This window comes from Arachis ipaensis, chromosome B6 (genome assembly GCF_059453495.1).
Source record: "Arachis ipaensis isolate K30076 ecotype BB chromosome B6, ASM5945349v1, whole genome shotgun sequence".
NCBI classification, from domain to species: domain Eukaryota; kingdom Viridiplantae; phylum Streptophyta; class Magnoliopsida; order Fabales; family Fabaceae; genus Arachis; species Arachis ipaensis.
The window spans coordinates 83,094,770-83,118,917 of record NC_142441.1 but is presented as its reverse complement, the minus strand read 5'-3'; the positions used below and the strand labels follow the sequence as shown (position 1 = coordinate 83,118,917).

The window sequence follows — 24,148 nt, the reverse complement described above, 5'->3', positions numbered from 1 at the left end:
CATCCCACCACCGAAACCCACCCTCTCTCTTTCTCTTCTTTCTCTTTTCCCCCCATCACTCTCCTCCACCCCTCTCACCCACTGCTGCCCTCCTCCGCCACTGCCCCCCCACTGCGGCCAACCTCAGACCGTCGCCACCACCGACCACCACCACAGCAACACCGCCCTCGCCCCCTTCTTCCTTCCTTCACCCCTCACCCAACCCTAATCCAACACCTCGCCCCTGCCACCGAACCACCACCACCGCGCCGCCGTGCTCCCTCCCAGCACCACATTGTCACCACCACCATCTCTCTACCCTCACCTCTGTTCATACACATACCAGGTTCCGCCATACTGCGATTCCTCTTTTCGATTCCCTAGTTAGTTTTTCAATTTTTGTTCAGAATATGATAGTTAGAAATGCATGTTTGTAGTGGATTTTAGGTGGTTAGGTAGCTAGGATGTGGTTAGTGGATTTAGGCCTGATAATTGTGCTGTTCTTGTTACCTGTTTTACCTATTTTGCAATTTTGCTCTGGCTGTGATGTTCATACTGTTCATATGCTATTCCTTAATGTTTAACGATGATATTGGACTATTCTTTACTGTTCCTACTGTTTGTGACTCTTTGCAGCACTCTTTTATCTCATACAAACTGTTTTTCTTGCTGTTTATTACTCGGGAACATCCAATTTTAGCCGGAATGCTGCCCAATTTTCTACAAATTGTTTTCATGTATTGAGTTTGGAAACTTACTATTTTTCCTTACTTAGCTATAACCAAACCAATTCATGAATGCACAGGCTAGCATTCTTATTCCTTTTGATCCCCTAGTTAATAACCTGCACTATTGATGATTTCATGTTAGTTTTACAACTTTTATATCCTTCTGAATTATCATCAATACCCTGAAATTTTTGCTTGAATATGAGTTGACTATTCTTAAAATTTCTGAATCTCTTGTTACAATAGAAACCATTAATCATGCCACTTACTTTAACCTTCTTTCTACTAACTCACTGCTTTCACTTTCTAATTTCCTTTTCACCTAATACCCACTTTTAACTTTCTAACTTCTCTTTTTGCTTTTTAACTAACTACTTTCACTCTCTAACTCAAGGCATGATTATTGTTTTTCCTAATTAACATGTATTCTACTTATAATATATTCTGGATTGTGATTTTTCATCTCAAATTTTTAACTCAAATACAATCCATAATGCACATATATTTAACTCATTTCATAATTCTATTGCTCTTTTGCCACTATGTGCCTATATTGCTATTATTCTATTTGCCTACTTGTTTTCCTGCTTTTATTCTTCAATTATATCCTGGAATTTCTACTTTTCAGGATGTCTGACGCTCAACGAAAAGGAAAAGGCAAAGCAACCACTGGTAAAAGGAAAAGAGGCGCATCCTTTAGGTCCATCCTGGAAATTTTGCATGATGACTCCTGGCAGGAAAAGCACTTTACCCCGCAGGAGAAGGCTGACCAGCTCCTCATTGCCACAGATCCAGTTAAATTTAAAAACAGATACTGTGAGCTGAAGTATCCGGTGTTTGCCACTTCCAGAAACCTGTACCTGGAAAGAACTCTAAAAATTCCAGAAGAACTACAGCAATACACCTCCGAATAGATAAAACAGAGAGGCTGGTTCATCTTGGAAAGAAACTTGACAGAGGTCAATGCTTCCTGGGTCAGAGAGTTTTACTGCAACTATTTCAAGACTTTTCTGGATGCAGTGCACCTTAGAGGGAAACAGATTTTGTTCATTGAGAAAGCTATTGAGGACATCCTCCACCTTCAGCCTAAATCAGATCTGCCTGACGGTTACCAACAGGCTGAAGAGGATATGCAATTTATGAGATTTGACTGGGATGCTGTCAAGCAGAGGATAGCCCTTGATCCTACTATCCCATGGGTCATGGGAAAGAACACAGTGATGCCTAAGGGTATCAAGCTGATTTACCTGAATGATGAGGCTCAGTTCTGGCACCAGATTCTGAGCAACTATGTGATGCCGAGCACTCATGAGACAGAGCTGCCCACTGCTATGATCACCCTTATCTGGTGTGTGCTGGAGGGTAAGGACCTGTATCTTCCACGTTTCATCAGGCATTACATGGCCAGGGTCCATGCTAGAGGCACTCTCCCTTTCTCTTATCTGATCACCCAGCTAGGCCGCCGAGCTGATGTGCCTTGGGAGCTGGCTGCTACGAAGCCGACTGCTGTAGACTGCAAGAAGATCATTCCTCACAGCAGGAAGTTTCAGGCTTTAGGTTACAGACCTCCATTCCTCACCGCTTCTGATGAGATAGCCACACCTTCAGCTGCCCCTTCTTCATCCACTGCTGCACCAGCTACCACCACTGCACCCCCGCTTGCCTCAGAGCCCATCTACCACTTTGTACACCGCCTATTTCAGCAACTAGACCAGATAGAGCGCCGTAACCAGCGGCGTTATGAGAGATCTAAGCGTCGCAACAAGCGGCGCTATGAGCACCTTAAGTTGATGATCCGATCCGGCAGTGACATCCCCTCTGAGTCTGACACACCATCTGAGCCATCTGAGGAGGAGGCAGACGAGCATGAGGAGGAGACACATGCACAGAGAGAGGCTGAGCAGGCAGGACCAGAGCAGGCTGCGCCGCATCATGAGGAGCACCACTAGCTACAGGCCGCAGACCCAGAGATTCTGATACAGTCAGAGCCTCCACTGCAGCAGACAGATCCTCCTACACTTATCCAGTCTGCAGACCCTCAGACCACCACAGAGACACCAACAGCCTATCCTTCCGGTGATGACACTTCTTCACACCTAGCTTGAGTGAGCATCGAGGATGATGCTATATTTTAAGTGTGGGGAGGTCACCATCCCTGGCTTATCTTTTTGGTGAACCACTACAGACTCTTCTATCTTATTTTGCTTATTTTTCTGTATTTTTATATTTATTTTTATTCTTCAGTTTTTGCACATTGTTCTTTTGTTGTATTTTTTTACCTTATTTCCGCATTTTGCACTTTAGTTTATATCTTAGACATTTAGTTCAGTTTGCAATTCTAAACTTATTAGTTATAGAATATGTGGATTAATTAGTATAGTTTACCCTTTTAGCATATATTAGTTTGGTTTAATTGAAAATAAAAAGGAGTAAACTAGAAACTTTAGTAAATTAAAACAATCCACACACCTTGTATATATAGCATTACATGTTAGTTAGTTAACAACATTTTATCAAGGAGGAACACTAAGATTTTAAAAGCCACCCAAATATTTACATTGAGAATAATGGGAACTCTTGATTTCTACTTGCATGACATACATAACTGATATATGATTTTTTGAGCTGGAGAACACACAGCCTGTGAGTTTTGAGCTTAATTGTATGGTTACATTCAAACCATAAATTTTATTCCTATGTGTTTCGCCCTTCTTTTTCATTCTGATGTTCTTTACTTTGTTTTAATCTATATATCCAATATAGAATATAGATACATACCAAGAGATGATTGAGGCCATCATTTGATTTTTCCTTTACTTACCCTAAATTTAGCCTACCTTTTACATCACCCTTGTTAGCCTCCTTGAGCTTTTTAATCCCCTCTTGTTCTATAACCACATTACTAGCCTTAAGTAGAAAAATAAAATAAAAATCCCAAGTTGAATCCTTGGTTACCTTAGGATAGATATTGTGTACAATTTAAGTGTGGGGAATTTTATGGGAACATGGGATGATAGAAACAAAGTAGGGATTTGAAATGAATAAAGTTATTTCAGAATTTTGGGAAGCATGCTCATGTGAAATCAAAATAATTAAATTACCATGTGCATTCAAAAAAAAATTTTCAGTATTTAAATAAGGGGATACAAAAATTCTCCAATTGCAAAAAAAAAAAAATCAATGCACATGGGACAAAATTTCAAAATTGAAACTAATGGATGAGCTTGTAATACAAAGTGGGAAAATTTGGGTAAATAGGTAAAAGAACTTTAAATTCTATAAAGTATGTATGTTAGGTGAGACCTTAGACTAATCAAGGATTCACTTTGTAGCCTTATACATATACCCTTACCTTTACCTTAGCCCCATTTACAACCATGAAAAAGACCTCATAATTTTTGTATGTCTATATTCCATAGTTGTTGATTGGTTAGATGAAGAACAAAGTTTTAGAAAGCAAGGATAAAAAGAAGAATAGAGTGATTAACCCAATAAACACTGAGTGACTAGAGAGTAAACACATAATCCAGTAAGGGTTCAATAGCTCATCACCATATATCTATGTTTAAATTGTTAATTGTCTTGCAAGTTTGTGAAATACTTTTACCCATCTCAATTGTAAAAGTGCTTTAACATTATCTAGGGTTTGGCTATGCATATATGATTCCTTGAGGATATGAATTAACTTAATTACATGTAAGCTATATATACAAGAAAATAATAACTAGAATTGCATGACTCATTTAGGTAGTTTGCATTTAGAATAGAATGCATTGCATGAGATTCCACCACTTTACCTTACTCTTTCTCTTGGATTTAGCATGAGGACATGCTATTGTTTAAGTGTGAGGAGGTTTATAAACCTATATTTTATGATGTATTTTTTGTCCAATTCAAGTGATTTATTCAATTCCTCACCGACATATTCATGTAAATTGCATGATTTTACCTTCCCTTCCTTATTATGTGATATATGAGAAAAACATGTTTCCCATGCTTTAAAAATATTAATTTTAACTACCCTTTATTACCATTCGATGCCGTGATTTGTATGTTAAGTATTTTCAGATCTCCCAAGGCAGGAATGGCTTAGAGGACAGAAAGAAAACATACAAAATTGGAAGGAAAGCACAAAAAATGAGTTTTGAAGAAAAAGGCAGTGACGCGAACGCATGGACGACGCGGCTGCGTGCCTAGCGCGAAAAGGCAACGACGCAAACGCGTGACTGACGCGGACGTGTGCCTTGAGCAAAATGCAATTGATGCGTATGCGTGACCGAAGCGAACGCGTGACAAGGAAAACTCCCAGATGACGCGACCGCGTGACCCACGCGGACGCGTGACAGATGCCACATGCAAAAATTACAAAAAACGCCCCCAGCGATTTCTGAAACCCTTTTTTGGCCCAGATCCAAGTCCAGAAAACATAGATTAGAGGTTATAAAGTGGGGGAATACATCCGTTCAAAGGGATGTCTTCTGTTATTCACTTTTCATAATTTTAGATGTAGTTTTTAGAGAGAGAGGTTCTCTCATCTCTCTTAGAATTAGGATTTCTATTAGGAGTAGGATTTCATCTTCTTCAATTACAGGTTTAATATTCCTTTTATTTATTTTCTCAATTTAGTTTATGAACTCTTTATGTTTAAATTGATTCCTTTTATTAATGCAATTTGACATATTTCAGATCTATGATTTTTATTTAGCTTTTTATGTTATTGGTTTTAATTGATTAATTGGAGACTCTTGAGTTATCAAACTCATCATGATTGATAATTGTTATATTTGCTAATTGAATTGAATTCCAATAACTCTAGCCCTTTCTTAGGAATTGGCTAGGACCTGAGGATCAAACTAATTAGTCTACTTGACCTTCCTTTGCTTTAGTAAAGGTTAACTAAGTGGGATAAGAACTCAATTCTCATCACCATCGATAAGGATAACTAGGATAAGACTTCCAGATTTTCATACCTTGCCAAGAGTTTTATTATTATTATTTTATTTTTCTTGTCATTTAAATTACCTGTTTCTCATTTTAAAAACCCCCAATTTACAAGACTCATAACCAATAATAAGAACACCTCCCTGCAATTCCTTGAGAAGACGACCTGAGGTTTAAATACTTCGGTTTATAAATTTTATTGGGTTTGTTACTTGTGACAACCAAAACTTTTGTAAGAAAGGATTTTCTGTTGGTTTAGAAGCTATACTTGCAACGCGATAATAGATTTGTGAATTTCTTTACCGATAGGAAATCCGGTTCTTCACTACTCTCTATAAAGACTCCCGAGAGTTTGTGCGTAACTGTGACAGCTGCCAGAGAGTTGGTAATTTGCCTCATGGTTACGCCATGCCTCAGCAAGGGATCTTAGAGATTGAGTTGTTTGACGTATGGGGTATTGACTTCATGGGGCCTTTCCCACCATCATACTCAAATACTTATATTCTGGTGGCAGTCGACTATGTATCCAAATGAGTAGAGGCCGTTGCAACACCCACTAATGATACTAAGACAGTGCTGAAGTTCCTCCAAAAACATATCTTCAGCAGGTTTGGTGTCCCTAGAGCACTAATCAGTAATGGGGCACTCACTTCTGCAATAAACACCTTTACTCTACTATGGTTCAATATGGAATTAGCCACAAAGTAGCAACTCCATATCATCCACAGATAAATGGGTAGGCTGAAGTCTCTAATAGAGAATTAAAAAGAATCCTGGAACAGACTGTAAGTATCCGTAGAAGGGATTGGGCAAGAAGCTTGGATGAGGCTCTGTGGGCATACAGAACAGCATTCAAGACTCCTATAGGAACCTCTCCATACCAACTTGTGTATGGTAAGGCATGTCATCTGCCCGTGGAACTGGAGCATAAGGCCTACTGGGCAACCAGATTCCTAAACATGGATGCTAAGTTAGCTGGAGAGAAGAGATTACTCCAGTTAAATGAGCTAGAGGAATTCAGACTCAATGCTTTCGAAAATACAAAAATTTACAAGGAGAAAGCAAAAAGGTGGCATGATAAGAAACTGTCATCCAGAGTCTTTGAACCAAGATAAAAGGTTCTGCTGTTGAACTCTAGGCTCAGATTATTCCCCAGGAAACTGAAATCCCGGTGGAGGGGACCATATGTGATTACAAGTGTGTCACCATATGGCTATATGGAACTTCAAGACATTGATTCTAATAAGAAGTTCATTGTTAATGGACAGAGAGTCAAGCATTATCTTGAAGGCAATGTTGAGCAAGAATGCTCAATGCTGAGACTAGATTAAAAGCTCAGTAAGGTCCAACTAAAGACAATAAAGAAGTGCTTATTGGGAAGCAACCCAATTTTTACTTATCTATGTTAATTTTCTATTTTCCATTTTTATTTTATGTTTTCTTTAAGATGATGATCATGTGGAGTCACAAAAATCAAAGCAAAATCAAAAATAGCATTAAAAATAGCTCACCCTGGAGGAAGAGCTTACTGGCGTTTAAATGCCAGTAAAAAGCATCAGACTGGCGTTTAACGCCAGATAGAAGCATCAAGCTGGCGTTAAATGCCAGAAACAAGCTACAGTCTGGCATTTAACGCCAGAAACAAGCAGCAACCTGGTGTTTAACGCCAGGATTGCACTCTATGGGCGTTTTGCACGCCTAAATGGAGCAAGGATGATAAGTCCTTGACCCCTCAGGATCTGTGGACCCCACAGGATCCCCACCTACCCCACCTCTCTCTCTCTCTCTCTCTCTCTCTCTCTCTCTCTCTCCCATATTTTCATAACACTCTTTCCCAAATACCCCTATATAAACCCCTCACCACTCCTTCATTTTCACGCATTACAACCACTACTTCTACCCCTTGGCCGAACCACATATCGCCCTCAATCTCCTCTATTTTCTTCTTCTTCTACTACTTTCTTTCTTCTTTTGCTCGAGGACGAGCAAACCTTTTAACTTTGGTGTGGTAAAAGCATTGTTTTTTGTTTTTTCATAACCATTAATGGCACCAAAGGCCGGAGAAACCTCTAGAAAGAGGAAAGGAAAGACAATTGCTTCCACATCCGAGTCATGGGAGATGGAGAGATTCATCTCACAAGCCCATCACTAAGAAAAGGATGGAGCAAAGAAGAGAGCCCACTCATGGACCTCAACAAGAGCATGAGAAAATTCTTCATCATGAAATCCCTGAGATGCCTCAAGGGTTGCACTTTCCTCCACAAAACTATTGGGAGAAAATTAACACCTCCCTAGGAGAATTGAGTTTCAACATGGGACAACTAAGGGTGGAGCACCAAGAGCATTCTATCCTCCTCCATGAAATTAGAGAAGATCAAAGAGCTATGAGAGAGGAACAACAAAGGCAAGGAAGAGACATTGAGGAGCTAAAGCACTCCATAAGATCTTCAAGAGGAAAAACTAGCCGCCATCACTAAGGTGGACCCATTCTTTAATTTCCTTGTTCTTTATTTTTCTATTTTTCATTTACTATGCTCTATGTTTATTCATGTTTGTGTCTTTATTACATGATCATTAGTGTTCAAGTGTCTATGTCTTAAAGCTATGAATGTCCTATGAATCCATCACCTTTCTTAAATAAAAAATACTTTAATTACAAAAGAACAAGAAGTACATGAATTTTGAATTCATCCTTGAGATTAGTTTAATTATTTTGATGTGGTGACAATACTTTCTGCTTTCTGAATGAATGCTTGAACAGTGCACATGTCTTTTGAATTTGTTGTTTATGAATGTTAAAATTGTTGGCTCTTGAAAGAATAACGAAAAAGGAGAAATGTTATTGATAATCTGAAAAATCATAAAATTGATTCTTGAAGCAAGAAAAAGCAATGAAGAACAAAGCTTGCAAAAAAAATAATAAAAAATAAAAAAAATAAAAGAAAGAAAAAGGAAAAGCAAGCAGAAAAAGCCAATAGCTCTTTAAACCAAAAGGCAAGAGCAAAAAGCCAGTAACCCTTTAAACCAAAAGGCAAGGATAATAAAAAGAATCCAAGGCTTTGAGCATTAATGGATAGAAGGGCCCAAAGGAATAAAATTCCGGCCTAAGCGGCTAAACCAAGCTGTCCCTGACCATGAGCTTGTGGCGTGAAGGTGTCAAGTGAAAAGCTTGAGAGTGAGCGGTTAAAGTCGTGATCCGAAGCAAAAAGAGTGTACTTAAGAACCCTGGACACCTCTAATTGGGGACTTTAGCAAAGCTAAGTCACAATCTGAAAAGGTTCACCCAGTTATGTGTCTGTGGCATTTATGTATCCGGTGGTAATACTGGAAAACGAAGTGCTTAGGGCCACGGCCAAGACTCATAAAGTAGCTGTGTTCAAGAATCAACATACTGAACTAGGAAAATCAATAACACTATCTGGATTTTGAGTTCCTATAGATGCCAACCTTTCTGAACTTCAAAGGATAAAGTGAGATACCAAAACTGTTTAGAGGCAAAAAGCTACTAGTCCCGCTCATCTAATTGGAGCTAAGTTTCATTGATATTTTAGAATTTATTGCATGTTCTCTTCTTTTTATCCTATTTGATTTTCAGTTGCTTGGGGACAAGCAACAATTTAAGTTTGGTGTTGTGATGAGCAGATAATTTATACACTTTTTGGCATTGTTTTTAGGTAGTTTTTAGTATGATTTAGTTAGTTTTTACTATGTTTTTATTAGTTTTTATGCAAAATTCACATTTCTGGGCTTTACTATGAGTTTATGTGTTTTTCTATGATTTCAGGTATTTTTTGGCTGAAATTGAGGGACCTGAGCAAAAATTTGATTCAGAGGCTGGAAAAGGACTGCAGATGCTGTTGGATTCTGACCTCCCCATACTCGAAATGGATTTTCTGGAGTTACAGAAACCCAATTGGCACGCTCTTAATTGTGTTGGAAAGTATACATCCAGGGCTTTCTAGAAATATATAATAGTCCATACTTTGCTCAAGTTTTGACGACGCAAATTGGCGTTTAACGCAAGGTCTTTACCCTATTCTAGCGTTAAATGCCAGAATTGGCATAAAAACTGGAGTTAAACGACAGAAACAGGTAGCAACTTGGTGTTTAACTCCAAGAAAAGTCTCTACACATGGAAGCTTCAATGCTCAGTCCAAGCACACACCAAGTGGGCCCCAGAAGTGGATTTCTGCACTATCTATCTTAGTTTACCCATTTTCTGTAAACCTAGGTTATTACTTTAGTATAAAAACTACTTTTAGAGATTTATTTTGTACCTCATGACATTTTTACATGTTTCATATTATATTTTTGATGGCATGAGTCTCTAAACCCCTTGGTTGGGGGTGAGGAGCTCTGTTGTGTCTCGATGAATTAATGCAATTACTTCTGTTTTCCATTCAAACACGCTTGTTCCTGTTACAAGATATTCACTCGTACTTAACCATGATGAATGTGATGATCCATGACACACATCACCATTCTTAACCTATGAACATGTGCCTGACAACCACTTCCGTTCTACCTTAGATTGAATGTGTATCTCTTAGCCTCCTGGTTCATGATCAGAGTCTTCGTGGTATAGGCTAGAATTATCGGCGGCCATTCCTGAGATCCGGAAAGTCTAAACCTTGTCTGTGGTATTCCGAGTAGGATCTGGGAAGGGATGACTGTGATGAGCTTCAAACTCGCGAGTGTTGGGCGTAGTGACAAACGTAAAAGAATCAACGGATTCTATTAAAACATGAATGAGAACCGACAGATGATTAGCCGTGCGGTGACAGCACATTTGGGCCATTTTTACTGAGAGGATGGATGGTAGCCATTGACAACGGTGATCTACCAATATACAACTTGCCATGGAAGGAGCCTTGCGTGCGTGAAGAAGAAGACAGTAAGAAAGTAGAGATTCAAAAGACAGAGCATCTCCAATACCTCAACCTGTTCTCCATTACTGCATAACAAGTATTATTTAATCCATGTTCTTTTACTCATTCCTATTAAAACTGAGAATTATTATTGATATCCTGACTAAGAGTTACAAAATAACCATAGCTTGCTTCAAGCCGACAATCTCTGTGGGATCGACCCTTACTCACGTAAGGTATTACTTGGACGACCCAGTGCACTTGCTGGTTAGTGGTACAAGTTGTGAAAAGTGTGATTCACAATTCGTGCACCAGCAATCAAAAGAGATTGGACAACAAGACTCCAACACTCTCAAGATTCCCTAAGTTTTCAAAAAAACATAGAAAAGCATATCTCAAAGAGAAAACAAGGTTGTTATAAAAGGCCACCTAAAGTCGACCCGAAAGGACTTGAAAAACTACCTTTGTTTTTTCAAAATAAAGTTGCTAAAAAAGCAACTAAAAGTATCCAGAAGTTAAGAGCATAAACTACAAAATAAAAAGAGTTCAAGGCCCACAGACCGGGCAATACACAAATACATCAGAAACAATCAAAGAGAATCCACATACTTCCCAGCAGCTGCATCCCAAGGTGAAGGAGGACGAGTCTGAAGAGGCACTGCATCTACTGTCCCATAATCTCTGTTCAGGATCTGACAGTCAGGATTCGACGCGGGAGGACCATCTGCATGAGTTGAAGAAGTGGGCGCAACAGAGACATTGGCAGTAGGCACAGGAGGAGGCTCGACATCGTCATCATCATCTGGATCATCAGGGACATTTTTACCGTCCTTCACAATGTTGTCCAAGCTGAAGAGCGTAAGGTCAAGCTCGGGCGCAAGAACTCGAACTTGCTCCTTCAAATTCTCATAAGCAGCAGTAACACTGCCTACAAACTGACCTTGAAGTTCGGCATAATCAGCTCGGACAGACTCCAAACTTTCCCTGAGATCCATCATCTCCCTATATGTGGTGACATAGCTCTCCTTATGCTTCAACGCCGTATCTTCAGCCAACTTTGCAGAAGCCGCCAAGGCGATAGCTTTAGTTTTTTCACCCTCCAGCTCTTTCTCCAACTTGGTCACCTTCACCTTGAGCTCTTCCTTTAAACCCTTCATCCGGTTGAACTCCAGCTTACCCTCCTCCATAAAGGCCTTTGTAGCATGAATAGGAAGATCTTGGGCAGTCCGATATAAAGCTGCCCCCATGTGTGCCATCTTGATGCTACTCCAAGTAATAAAATCCAGATGGCGAAGAAGAGAAACATCGTCAGTAGGGATAGTACCATAAGGACCAATTTGCTGGTCCACAAACTCGACAACATCGAAGTCAGGGGCATCAAGGTTAAAAGGCTCAGCTGTTTTTTTATTTTTTCGGAGGAGGAGCGTCGGTTGGAGAAGAGGTCGCAGCAGAAGTTTGTGGAGGATCGAACAAATGAACTCGAGGGGTAGGAATCGTCTTCCTCGGTCCAAGAGAGCTCAGTACAGATGGCTTCAGTAAAACATGAGAGGATCCTTCCCCAGCCACCTTGGCCGAGATGTTTAGGGCCGCAGTCGCCTTCCTCGCCTTTTTAAAAGCATTCATGGAATCATTGTTTTTAACCATCTCTGGAAAAAATAGCAAAAACCCCGTTACAAATTGAGAGAAAAAGAACAAGCTCAACAAAATGAAACAAAACAAAAACAAAATAAGTCAACCACTGCTAAAAACCTTTTGGTGTCAAGATAAGGAGGTTGTCCCCAGTTCTCCTCCAACACGTTAAGAAAGGCCTGTTTGACCTCGTCCAACATCTCTGATGCCAGGGCATCTTGGCCAGTTTCACTGACCTTTTCTTTACTGCTTTTACGATAGTTTCATACATTTCTTTAGGAAATAAGCTAGTTTTGGGTAAATATTCACTTATGCCTTGATTCAAGCATACATTGTGCATTTTACATAATTTCATGAGGATTTTGCATAAGTTTAGTGACAAATATTATGTTGCATTACTCATGACTTAGACTAGAGCTTTGATGCACTTTATTGCTTGATTTCAGGACCAAAAAGGAAGCAAGAAAAGGGGAGGTAACTTGCAAGATTAATGAGAAAAGTGATTGCCAATAACATTCTCAAAAAGCCATCAATGCCCACGTTAGAGAGTCACGTTAACTAAGTTAACGTGAACTCTAACGTGGAGAAGAGAAGTTGAGCCAACGTTAGTGACACTTAACATTGTCACTAACGTTGGCAATTACTCATAAGTGGCCACGATAGAAGCCACGTTAACCTAGTTAACGTGGCCTCTAACGTTAAGGGGGGAAGAGAAGCCAACGTTAGTGACACTGAACATTTTCACTAACGTTGGCCTATGGTGCAAAGTACCACGTTAACTCCCACGTTAACTTGGTTAACGTGGGAACTAACGTAAAGGATGAAGAGTTGTCGACAACGTTAGTGACACTCAACATTGTCACTAACATTGAAGCAACCACACAACCCCCAAGAGTCACGTTAACCTCCATGTTAACTTAGTTAACGTGGAAGCTAACGATGAGGAATGAAGGATGAGCCAACGTTAGTGACACTCAACATTGTCACTAACGTTGGGATGGCTAAAGATGGCCACGTTAGAGGCCACGTTAACCTAGTTAACGTGGAATCTAATGTGAGACCCAAGGGCACATTGGAACGTTAGTGACAATGTTGAATGTCACTAATGTTCTCGAAGGTTGGCAAGGACCACGTTAGAAGCCACGTTAACCTAGTTAACGTGGGCTTTAACGTGAAACAAGAAGGGGCACACTGGAATGTTAGTGACAATGTTGAGTGTCACTAACATTCTCGAAGGATTAATAAGGCAACGTTAAAAGCCACGTTAACCTAGTTAACGTGGGTTTTAACGTAAGGCAAAGGGGTGCATTGGAACGTTAGTGACAATGTTAAGTGTCACTAACGTTCTCGAACTTATATTCTCACTAAATATTAACACCCCTAACGTCCTGAGCTGAAGTCTCTGCCCACTTAGCACTTTCTCTCTGCAAGTAAAGCCAAGCCCAAATGAAGAAAAGAACTGTTTCAAACTCAAGATCCAAAGGCCCAAGACTTGAAGAGTAAACTAGAAGCTGAGAAGAGTAGTATATATAGGAGTAGCTTTGAATTGTAAAGAAGCTCTGGAGGCTGGGAAAAAGAGAACTACTCTCTGTATTTTACTTTCTTTGCAAATTCTAGTTTTATGATGTATTCTCCATCTTTGTTTTCATTTTCAAGAGCTATGAACAACTAAACCCCTTTCATTGGGTTAGGGAGCTCTGTTGTAATTTGATGGATCAATACTAATTTTTATTATTCTTCTTCTATCTTTCCTCTTGATTTTACTTGAAAGCTTTCGATCTTCATCCAATTGAGTAGTTATCTTGGAAGAGAAGCTATTCAAACTTGGATCTCCTTTGAACCTTGAAAGAGGAATGAAGAGATCAAGCTAGAAATGCTTTCTCATGCTGGACCAAATTGGGTTTGGATGGGTATATGACTATAACCCTCTCAATACTTGATTTGGAAAATGCATGTGGTATAATCAGTGACCATACTTCATCTCTTCTCATGAGCAATTGACCAAGGAATTGGCTATTGATCAAGATTTGAGAGATTGAATTGCAAGAAATTGTAATTCAATCACTTAAGATTGCCAAGGAGATCAATGAGTGCATTGATTGAGGAAGAGATGAAAATGAACTTGATCCGGAGAATTGCAACATCTCCTAAGCCCAATGAACTCCCCATCTCTGATCTTACCCATTCTCTTTAATTGCTGCCATTTACTTTTATGCGCAAATCCCCCATTCCCATTTACAATTCTGCAATTTATTTTCAGTCATTTACTTCCAGTCCTTTAATTCTAGCATTTACTTTTCTGTTATTTACATTCCCGCCATTTTATTTTCTGCAACTCTCAACCCAAATCCTGGATTTGTTCAACTAGAACATTCTTCTAATTAAAGTTGCTTGATCAATCAATCCCTGTGGGATTCGACCTCACTCTATTGTGAGTTTTTACTTGACGAAAACTTTGGTACACTTGCCGAAGGGAGATTTGTTGAGAGACAAGTTTTCCGTGCATCAAGTTTATGGCGCCGTTGCCGGGGATTGATTGTGCATCAACAATGATGAGATTGGAAGATCACTAGATTGAGCATTTTATTTTGTGAATTTCATTTTCTGTTTGAGTGATTTACTTTTTGTTTTAATTATACTTCTTCCCTTCTCCCTCTACTCTTTTGTTTTTTTTTTGTTATTTTTAATTCTGTTTGCTAACCCACTAACTGTTTGATATATTGCATCACCCACAACTAACAGCAATTTTGACACAAATACTGTCTGCACCTATTTTCTCTGCTTGTACTTGTTGGTTGTATGACAGGGAGAAGAAGCGGGGCTTCAACTTCCTTTGATTCTGAACCAGAGAGAACCTTCCTTAGACTAAGGAGGGAGGCAAAAGAAAAACGAGTAGTTGGTGCTGAAGAAGAGGAGGAACAGTTTGAGGAATACTTTGAACCAAACATGGAAGAAAACATGGAAAATCATCATGAAGAAGAGACTCACAACCATGGCAGAGGAGGTGGAGCAAATCATGCTGGGGAGGATAGAAGAGTTTTGGGCTCTTACATTAATCCAAACCCAGGCAATTGTGGAAGTAGCATCCAAAAGCCAACAATCCATGCCAACAACTTTGAACTTAAACCACAGCTCATCACCCTTGTTCAGAACAACTGTTCGTTTGGAGGAGGTGTTCAAGAAGATCCCAATCAACATTTGACCACCTTGCTGAGAATATGTGACACAGTGAAATCTAATGGTGTTCATCCTGACGCCTATAGACTGCTCTTATTTCCCTTATCACTCAGAGACAAGGCAGCCAAGTGGCTGGAATCCTTCCCAAGGGAGAGCTTGACAACTTGGGAGGATGTGGTGAACAAGTTCTTAGCAAGATTCTACCCTCTTCAATGAATCAATAGGCTGAGAGCTGAGGTTCAAACCTTCAGGCAACAAGATGGTGAGACTCTGTATGAAGCATGGGAGAGGTTCAAAGACTTAACAAGGAGGTGTCCACCTGACATGTTCAACGAATGGGTCCAGCTGCACATTTTCTATGAAGGGCTCTCTTATAAGTCAAAGAAGGCAGTAGACCATTCATCTGGAGGATCCTTGAACAAGAAGAAGACCATTGAGGAAGCCATAGATGTTATTGAAACAGTAGCAGAAAATGACTACTTCTATGCTTCCGAAAGAGGGAACACAAGAGGAGTGATAGAGCTAAACAATGTAGATGCTCTGTTGGCCCAAAACAAGCTCATTACCCAGCAGCTGGCTGACCTCACCAAGAAGATGGAGAGGAACCAAGTAGCAGCAATCTCATCTTCATCAAGAATCCAAGAAGGAGTGAATGAAGAAGCAGAGGGGAGTCAGGAGCAAGCTAACTACATTGGGAATTCACCAAGGAAAAACTATGATCCATACTCCAAGACTTACAACCCTGGATGGAGAAATCACCCGAACTTTGGGTGGGAAAGTGAGCAAGATCAAAAGCAATTCACCCAGAGGACATCTCAACACCCCCACAACAACACTTCTCCACATACTTATCAAAACCAAAATAGCACGTCTGCTCCGAATCACTCATCAATTGATGACAAGCTCTCTAAGATTGAAGCCTTACTTGAAAGAATATGCCAAGAGATTCAAGAAAATAAGGTGTTCAATGAGGAGGTGCGAGCCCATATTAAGAACCAGGGAGAGACCATCAGGAAGCTGGAATTTCAGGTGGGATATTTAGCTGAGAAGATTCCCAAACCTACTGATAGCTTCCCAAGTGACACGGAGAAAAACCCCAAGGGAGAAGCAAAGAAAGTAAGATGGGAAGATTGCAAAATGGTCACTACAAGTGATCAAGAGATTGAAGACAAGCAAAGCAAAGTGTGCAAACAACCTGAAGACAACTCAACAAAGGAGGAGGATAGAGATCACAAAGAACCAGAAATCTCACAACAAGAGCTGCTGAAGCTCTATGCACCATTCCCTCAACTGCTCAATGGTGCTGTGGGAAAAAGAATATACTCAAGGTTCCTAGACTTATTTGCATCTCTGCATGTGAACATACCATTCATCAAGGTAATTCAACAAATGCCTGCATTCATCAAGTATATGAAGGAACTTCTTCCCAGGAAAAGCTCACTCAAGGGAGGGCAGACTATAGTGATGAACAAGGAATGTAGTGCCCTTATTCAACCTGAGTTGCCTACAAAAAGAAGAGACCCAGGAAGTTTTCATATACCTTGTGCCATAGGTGAAAACATGTTCGACAGAGCACTATGTGATTTAGGGGCCAGCATCAACTTACTGCCCTTATCCCTGGTGAAGAGGCTGCAGATCAATGAGATAATGCCCACAGATGTCATTATCAGACTGGCTGATAAAACTCAAAAGCAAGCAATAGGAGTGGTGGAAAATGTGTTGCTAAAAGTTGGGAAGTACTTTCTCCCAACAGACTTTGTCATTCTGGACATGGAATAGAGTCACACTTATCCAATCATATTGGGAAGACCATTCCTAGCTACGGCCAGAGCACTTATTGATGTAGAGAAAGGGGAGCTAATATTGAGAATCCATGATGAACGACTCAACTTCAATGTTTTCAAACTCTCACAAGAAACAGATCAAGAGGACAAGGAACTAAGCACAAATGATAATGAGACACTGAAGGAGGAAACAAGCACTGAAGCACAGCCAGTTCATTCTGAGATCCCCTTAGCTGACAAACAAGGAAAACAGTAATTGCCACAGCTCAAGGAAAAGTTGGAGGAACCTAAACCTCTAGAGGCAGGTGAAGACAGCACCACAGCTCCTTTAGAAAAAGAGGTCACCAAGGGGAAGGCAACCTCAAAAGAAACAAAGAAGAAGGTACCAAGAGGGTGGAAGAACAAGAAGATCCCTACGGAAGACTTCTCTCCAGGGGATAGAGTTGTCTCAGCCTACTTCCCTGATATTCCCCCTAATCTCCCTACTGTGCCATCTCAATTACCCAAGGTCTTCACTATCAACAGAGTTCTTTCCCTGGAACATGTGGAGATTATTGATCTAACCAATGAATACAAGTCCACCGCAAGAGGGGAGGACTTTAAGCACCACCAACCATCATGATGAAGGAAAACCGTCAAGCTAGTGACGCTAAAGAAGCGCTTCATGGGAGGCAACCCATGTTTTATATGCTTTCAGATGATAATGAATAAGTCAATCTTTATGAGCTTCAATCTAAACTTAACAAATAATTGGTGAAAATCTTCTTATGCAAAATATAGTGGGGAACAAGTTTGGTGTTCAAAGCAAACCAAGATGCATGCTAGTCTTGGAAGCTTTGAACAAAACTTTTCATCACATTACTTCAAACTAAGTTTGGTGTCACCCCATGGTGCCACCAAAATGCATATAAGGACCCACCAATAGTTAGTTAGTTAGTTGGAATTCATAAACAAATAATCAAATCCTTTCTTTCATTTTTTCTAGCCGTAGATTTTTTTTATGATATTAATTTCCTTGTTTCAAATCTTTATAGAAAAGGAAAAGAAGCATAAAAAGGGATTGATTGGACAATTAAATGGTGGAGATTTTGCCACTTAATGAAGAGCACTACACACATGTCTCAAGAGGAAACGCATGGGAAAACGCTGCCATGCAACATTGGAGAAAGAAAACCCTTGAAGACCGAACCAATCACTATCATTAAAGTGATGATCCTTGTCTTTCCTTCATATACAACCCCATCCGTCCATCTAGTAAACATTCATGCAATCCACACCCTTCACTCACTCATGATTTTCTTATATAAGTGAACCTTAGTGCATGCTCACTCCTCACATCCAAATCCCCACTCTCCACACTTCTATTGGCACACTAAACTCTTCATCACAAATTGCTTTAACCAACCCACTCTTCATCTATCGGAAGCCCCAAATCCCCTCAAACAACAATTCAAGTCATGGCATCATCAAGCTCAAAGAGGCAAAAGAGGAAAGGGCCTATGGAGAGTGCTCCTTTTGATGACAAGAGATTCAAGACTGCCTTTCATGAGTATGAATTTGAGCAGATAAGTGCCAGAAGGATATTGCCAGAATTAATCTTCCAAATCAATGCCAATGAATCACCACAGATTTGGAGAAAAATCGAACAGAGGGGGTGGCAATTGCTCACCAGTCCAGAGGGGAAGATCAATAAAAACCTCATCAAAGAATTCTATGCAAATGCAGTTAGAGAGGATAAGACCAAAGCCCCAACCTTCAAAAGCTATATGAGAGGAAGGGAGGTGGACTTCAGCCCAAGTGCCATAACAAGAGCTCTTCACTTGAAATCACCTCATTTTGATGAGGAGAGTTATCAGGCAAGGATAAGTAGAAGCCCCGATAAGGATGAGCTCTCAGAAATAGCATCAGATATCTGTGTCATAGCCGCTGACTGGGAGAGGTATTCAGATGGGAGACCAAAATTCATAAAAAGGGGAGACCTTCACCCTGAGGCCAAAGGGTGGTTTGAGCTTGTAAGGAGGTCCATCCTACCAGCTGCTAATAATTCAGAGGTTAACATCAATCGAGCCACTATGGTACAATGCTTAGTGCAAGGTGGGGAAATCAAAGAGCATGAGCTCATTGCCGAAGGGATTCAAGAGTCAGCTGAGAAAGCTGACTCAGGTGCCAGACTTTGGTACCCCAGCACCATTCTCCGCTTGTGCAACAACGCCAAGGTAATATTTGAGGACAGCAGCCCAGACTGGGTGAACCCAGGGAGGCCAGTCACACTCGAGCGAATGGTCTATACCACACTGGCTCAGCAACTAAGAAGGTCACATATAGGAAGGCAAAGGGCCCAGGAAGAAGCTCATTGATGAGCGGATAATTTTTACGCTTTTTGACATTGTTTTTAGTATGTTTTTAGTAGGATCTAGTTACTTTTAGGGATGTTTTCATTAGTTTTTATGTTAAATTCACATTTCTGGACTTTACTATGAGTTTGTGTGTTTTTCTATGATTTCAGGTATTTTCTGACTGAAATTGAGGGACTTGAGCAAAAATCAGATTCAGAGGTTGAAGAAGGACTGCTGATGCTGTTGGATTCTGACCTTCCTGCACTCAAAGTGGATTTTCTGGCGCTACCGAATTTGAAATGGCGCACTCCCAATTGCGTTAGAAAGTAGACATCCAGGGCTTTCCAGAAATATATAATAGTCTATACTTTGGCCAAGAATAGATGACGTAAACAGGCGTTCAACGCCAGCTTTCTACCCAAATCTGGCGTCCAGCGCCAGAAAAGGAGCCAAAACCAGAGTTGAACGCCCAAACTGGCACAAAAGCTGGCGTTCAACTCCAAGAAGGACCTCTACACGTGCAACACTCAAGCTCAGCCCAAACACACACCAAGTGGGCCCAGGAAGTGGATTTATGCATCAATTACTTACTCATGTAAACCCTAGTAGCTAGTTTATTATAAATAGGACCTTTTACTATTGTATTAGGTATCTTTGGTCTCAGTTTTAATCCATTGTTCATCTTTGGAGACTATTGATCACGTTTTAGGGGGCTGGCCATCTCGGCCATGCCTGGACCTTCACTTATGTATTTTTAACGGTAGAGTTTCTACACTCCATAGATTAAGGTGTGGAGCTCTGCTGTTCCTCAAAGATTAATGCAAAGTACTACTATTTTCTATTCAATTCATCTTATTTCGCTTCTAAGATATCCATTCGCACCCAAGAACGTGATGAAGGTAATGATTATGTGTGACGCTCATCACCATTCTCCCCTATGAACACGTGCCTGACAAACACCTCTGTTCTACATGAAATAAGCTAGAATGAATATCTCTTAGATCTCCTAACCAGAATCTTCGTGGCGTAAGCTAGAATGATGGCGGCATTCAAGAGAATCCGGAAGGTCTAAACCTTGTCTGTGGTATTCCGAGTAGGATTCAATGAATGAATGACTGTGACGAGCTCCAAACTCGCGATTGCAGGGCGTGAGTGACAGACGCAAAAGGATAGTAAATCCTATTCCAGCATGATCGAGAACCGACAGATGAATAGCCGTGCCGTGACAGGGTGCGTGAGCATATTATTCACTGAGAGGATAAGATGAAGCCATTGACAAGGGTGATGCCTCCAGACGATTAGCCGTGCCATGACAGGGCATTGGATCATTTTCCCGAGAGATGACCGAAAGTAGCCATTGACAATGGTGATGTATCACATAAAGCCAGCCATGGAAAGGAGTAAGACAGATTGGATGAAGATAGCAGGAAAGCAGAGGTTCAGAGGAACGAAAAGCATCTCTATTCGCTTATCTGAAATTCTCACCAATGATTTACATAAGTACCTCTATCCCTATTCTATTATATATTATTCGAAAACACCATTATCAATTTATATCTGCCTAACTGAGATTTGCAAGGTGACCATAGCTTGCTTCATACCAACAATCTCCGTGGGATTCGACCCTTACTCACGTAAGGTATTACTTGGACGACCCGGTGCACTTGCTGGTTAGTTGTATCGAAGTTGTGAACCATGGTATTGGCACCATGTTCTTGGCGCCATTGCCAGGGAAAGAAAGAGCCATGAATTTTACACAATTAAAGTGTAATCACGATTACCCGTACCAAGTTGCTCACGTTGCCAGGGATTGTTCGAGCCTGGACATCACAATTTCGTGCACCAAGTTTTTGGCGCCGTTGCCGGGGATTGTTCGAGTTCGGACAACTGACGGTTCATCTTGTTGCTCAGATTAGGTAATTTTCTTTTTTGTTTTCTTTTCAAAATTTTTCAAAAAAAAAAAAAATATTTCTAAAATATTCTCATCTGTTTTCGAAAATAATATAAAAATGTTTTCAAAAATTTTATTCAAAAATTTTTAAGAATGAATTCTAGTGTTTTTTCTGTGGTATAAAGGATCTCTATTATTATTATTATTTTTCTGTGCCTTCTTCTTTGTCATATGAGCAGGAGCAAGGATAAGAACATTCTTGTGGAAGCAGATCCAGAACCTGAAAGGACTCTGATGAGAAAATTAAGAGAAGCTAAAATACAACAATCCAGAGATAACCTTTCAGAAATTTTCGAACAGGAAGAGGAGATGGCAGCCGAAAATAATAATAATGTAAGGAAGATGCTTAGTGACTTTACTGCACCTAATTCCAATTTACATGGAAAAAGCATCTCCATTCCTGCCATTGGAGCAAACAACTTTGAGCTGAAACCTCAATTAGTTTCTCTGATGCAGCAGAACTGCAAGTTTCATGGACTTCCATCTGAAGATCCTTTTTAGTTCTTAACTGAATTCTTGCAGATATGTGACACTGTTAAGACTAATGGATTAGATCCTGAAGTCTACAGGCTCATGCTTTTCCCTTTTGCTGTAAGAGACAGAGCTAGATTATGGTTGAATTCTCAACCCAAAGACAGCCTGAACTCTTGGGATAAGCTGGTCACGGCTTTCTTAGCCAAGTACTTTCCTCCTCAAAAGCTGAGTAAGCTTAGAGCTGATGTTCAAACCTTCAGACAGAAAGAAGGTGAATCCCTCTATGAAGCTTGGGAAAGATACAAACAGTTGACCAAAAAGTGTCCTTCTGACATGCTTTCAGAATGGACCATCCTGGATATATTCTATGATGGTTTATCTGAGCTATCAAAAATGTCACTGGACACTTCTGCAGGTGGATCCATTCACCTAAAGAAAACGCCTGCAGAAGCTGAAGAACTCATTGACATGGTTGCTAATAACCAGTTCATGTACACTTCTGAAAGGAATCCTGTGAGTAATAGGACGCCTATGAAGAAGGGAGTTCTTGAAGTTGATACTCTGAATGCCATATTGGCTCAGAATAAAATATTGACTCAGCAAGTCAATATGATCTCTTAGAGTCTGCATGGAATGCAAGCTGCATCCAACAGTACTCAAGAGGCTTCTCATGAAGAAGAAGCTTATGATCCTGAGAACCCTGCAATAGCAGAGGTGAATTACTTAGGTGAACCTTATGGAAACTCCTATAACTCATCATGGAGAAATCATCCAAATTTCTCATGGAAGGATCAAAAGCCTCAACAAGGCTTTAATAATGGTGGAAGAAACAGGTTTAGCAACAGCAAACCTTTTCCATCATCCACTCAGCAACAGACAGAGAACTCTGAACAAAATACTTCTAATCTGGCAAACTTAGTCTCTGATCTGTCTAAGGCCACTGTAAGTTTCATGAATGAAACAAGATCTTCCATTAGAAATTTGGAAGCACAAGTGGGCCAGCTGAGTAAAAGGATCACTGAAATTCCTCCCAGTACTCTCCCAAGCAATATAGAAGAGAACCCAAAAGGAGAGTGCAAGGCCATTGACATAAGCACCATGGCCGAACCTACAAGGGGGATTGGAGGACGTGAATCCCAAGGAGGAAGACCTCCTGGGACGTCCAGTGATCAATAAGGAGCTTCCCTCTGAGGAACCAAGGGACTCTGAGGCTCATCTAGAGACCATAGAGATTCCATTGAACCTCCTTATGCCCTTCATGAGCTCTGATGAGTATTCCTCTTCTGAAGAGAATAAGGATGTTACTGAAGAGCAAACTGCCAAGTTTTTTGGTGCAATCATGAAGCTGAATGCCAAATTATTTGGCATTGATACTTGGGAAGTTGAACCTCCCTTGTTCATCAATGAACTAACTGATCTGGATCAACTGACATTGCCTCAGAAGAGACAGGATCCTGGAAAGTTCATAATACCTTGTACCATAGGCACCATGATCTTTAAGGCTCTGTGTGACCTTGGTTCAGGAATAAACCTCATGCCCCTCTCTGTAATAGAGAAACTGGGAATCTATGGGGTACAAGCTGCTAAAATCTCACTAGAGATGGCAGATAATTCGAGAAAACAGGCATATGGCCAAGTAGAGGACGTATTAGTAAAGGTTGAAGGCCTTTACATCACTGCTGATTTCATAGTCCTGGATACTGGAAAGGAAGAGGATGAATCCATCATCCTAGGAAGACCTTTCCTGGCCACGGCAAGAGCTGTGATTGATGTTGACAGAGGTAAAATAGTCCTTCAATGGAATGAGGACTCCCTTGTGTTTAAAACTCAAGGATCTCCCTCTGCAACCATGGAGAGGAAGCAGAAAAAGCTTCTCTCAAAGCAGAGTCAACCAGAGCCCCCACAGTCAAACTCTAAGTTTAGTGTTGGGAGGCCACAACCAAACTCTAAGTTTGGTGTTGAACTCCCATATCCAAACTCTAAGTTTGGTGTTGGAGAGTCTCAACAAAGCTCTGCACATCTGTGAGGCTCCATGAGAGCCCACTGTCAAGCTATTGACATTAAAGAAGCGCTTGTTGGGAGGCAACCCAATTTTTATTTATCTAACTTTATTTTTCTTAGTTATATGTCTTTGTAGGTTCATGATCATGTGGAGTCACAAAATAAATATAAAAATTGAAAATGGAATAAAAAACAGCAGAAGAAAAATCACACCCTGGAGGAGCATCTGCCTGGCGTTCAAACGCCAGAACAGAGCATGGTTCTGGCGCTGAACGCCCAA

The 24,148-nt window shown here is 40.5% G+C and overlaps 2 non-coding genes and 1 pseudogene across 2 annotated transcripts; 1 reads left to right on the top strand and 2 right to left on the bottom strand.

Moving 5' to 3' along the window:
* Nucleotides 1-1,336: 1,336 nt before the first annotated feature.
* Nucleotides 1,337-4,145, top strand: LOC148561553 (uncharacterized; annotated as a pseudogene).
* Nucleotides 4,146-15,544: 11,399 nt separating this feature from the next.
* LOC148561552 (small nucleolar RNA R71) lies at nucleotides 15,545-15,648 on the bottom strand. The gene has a single exon (XR_015886686.1). It is a non-coding gene; the product is annotated as a small nucleolar RNA R71 (small nucleolar RNA).
* Nucleotides 15,649-22,098: 6,450 nt separating this feature from the next.
* Nucleotides 22,099-22,206, bottom strand: LOC148561551 (small nucleolar RNA R71). The gene has a single exon (XR_015887345.1). It is a non-coding gene; the product is annotated as a small nucleolar RNA R71 (small nucleolar RNA).
* Between the last annotated feature and the right edge of the window lie 1,942 nt (nucleotides 22,207-24,148).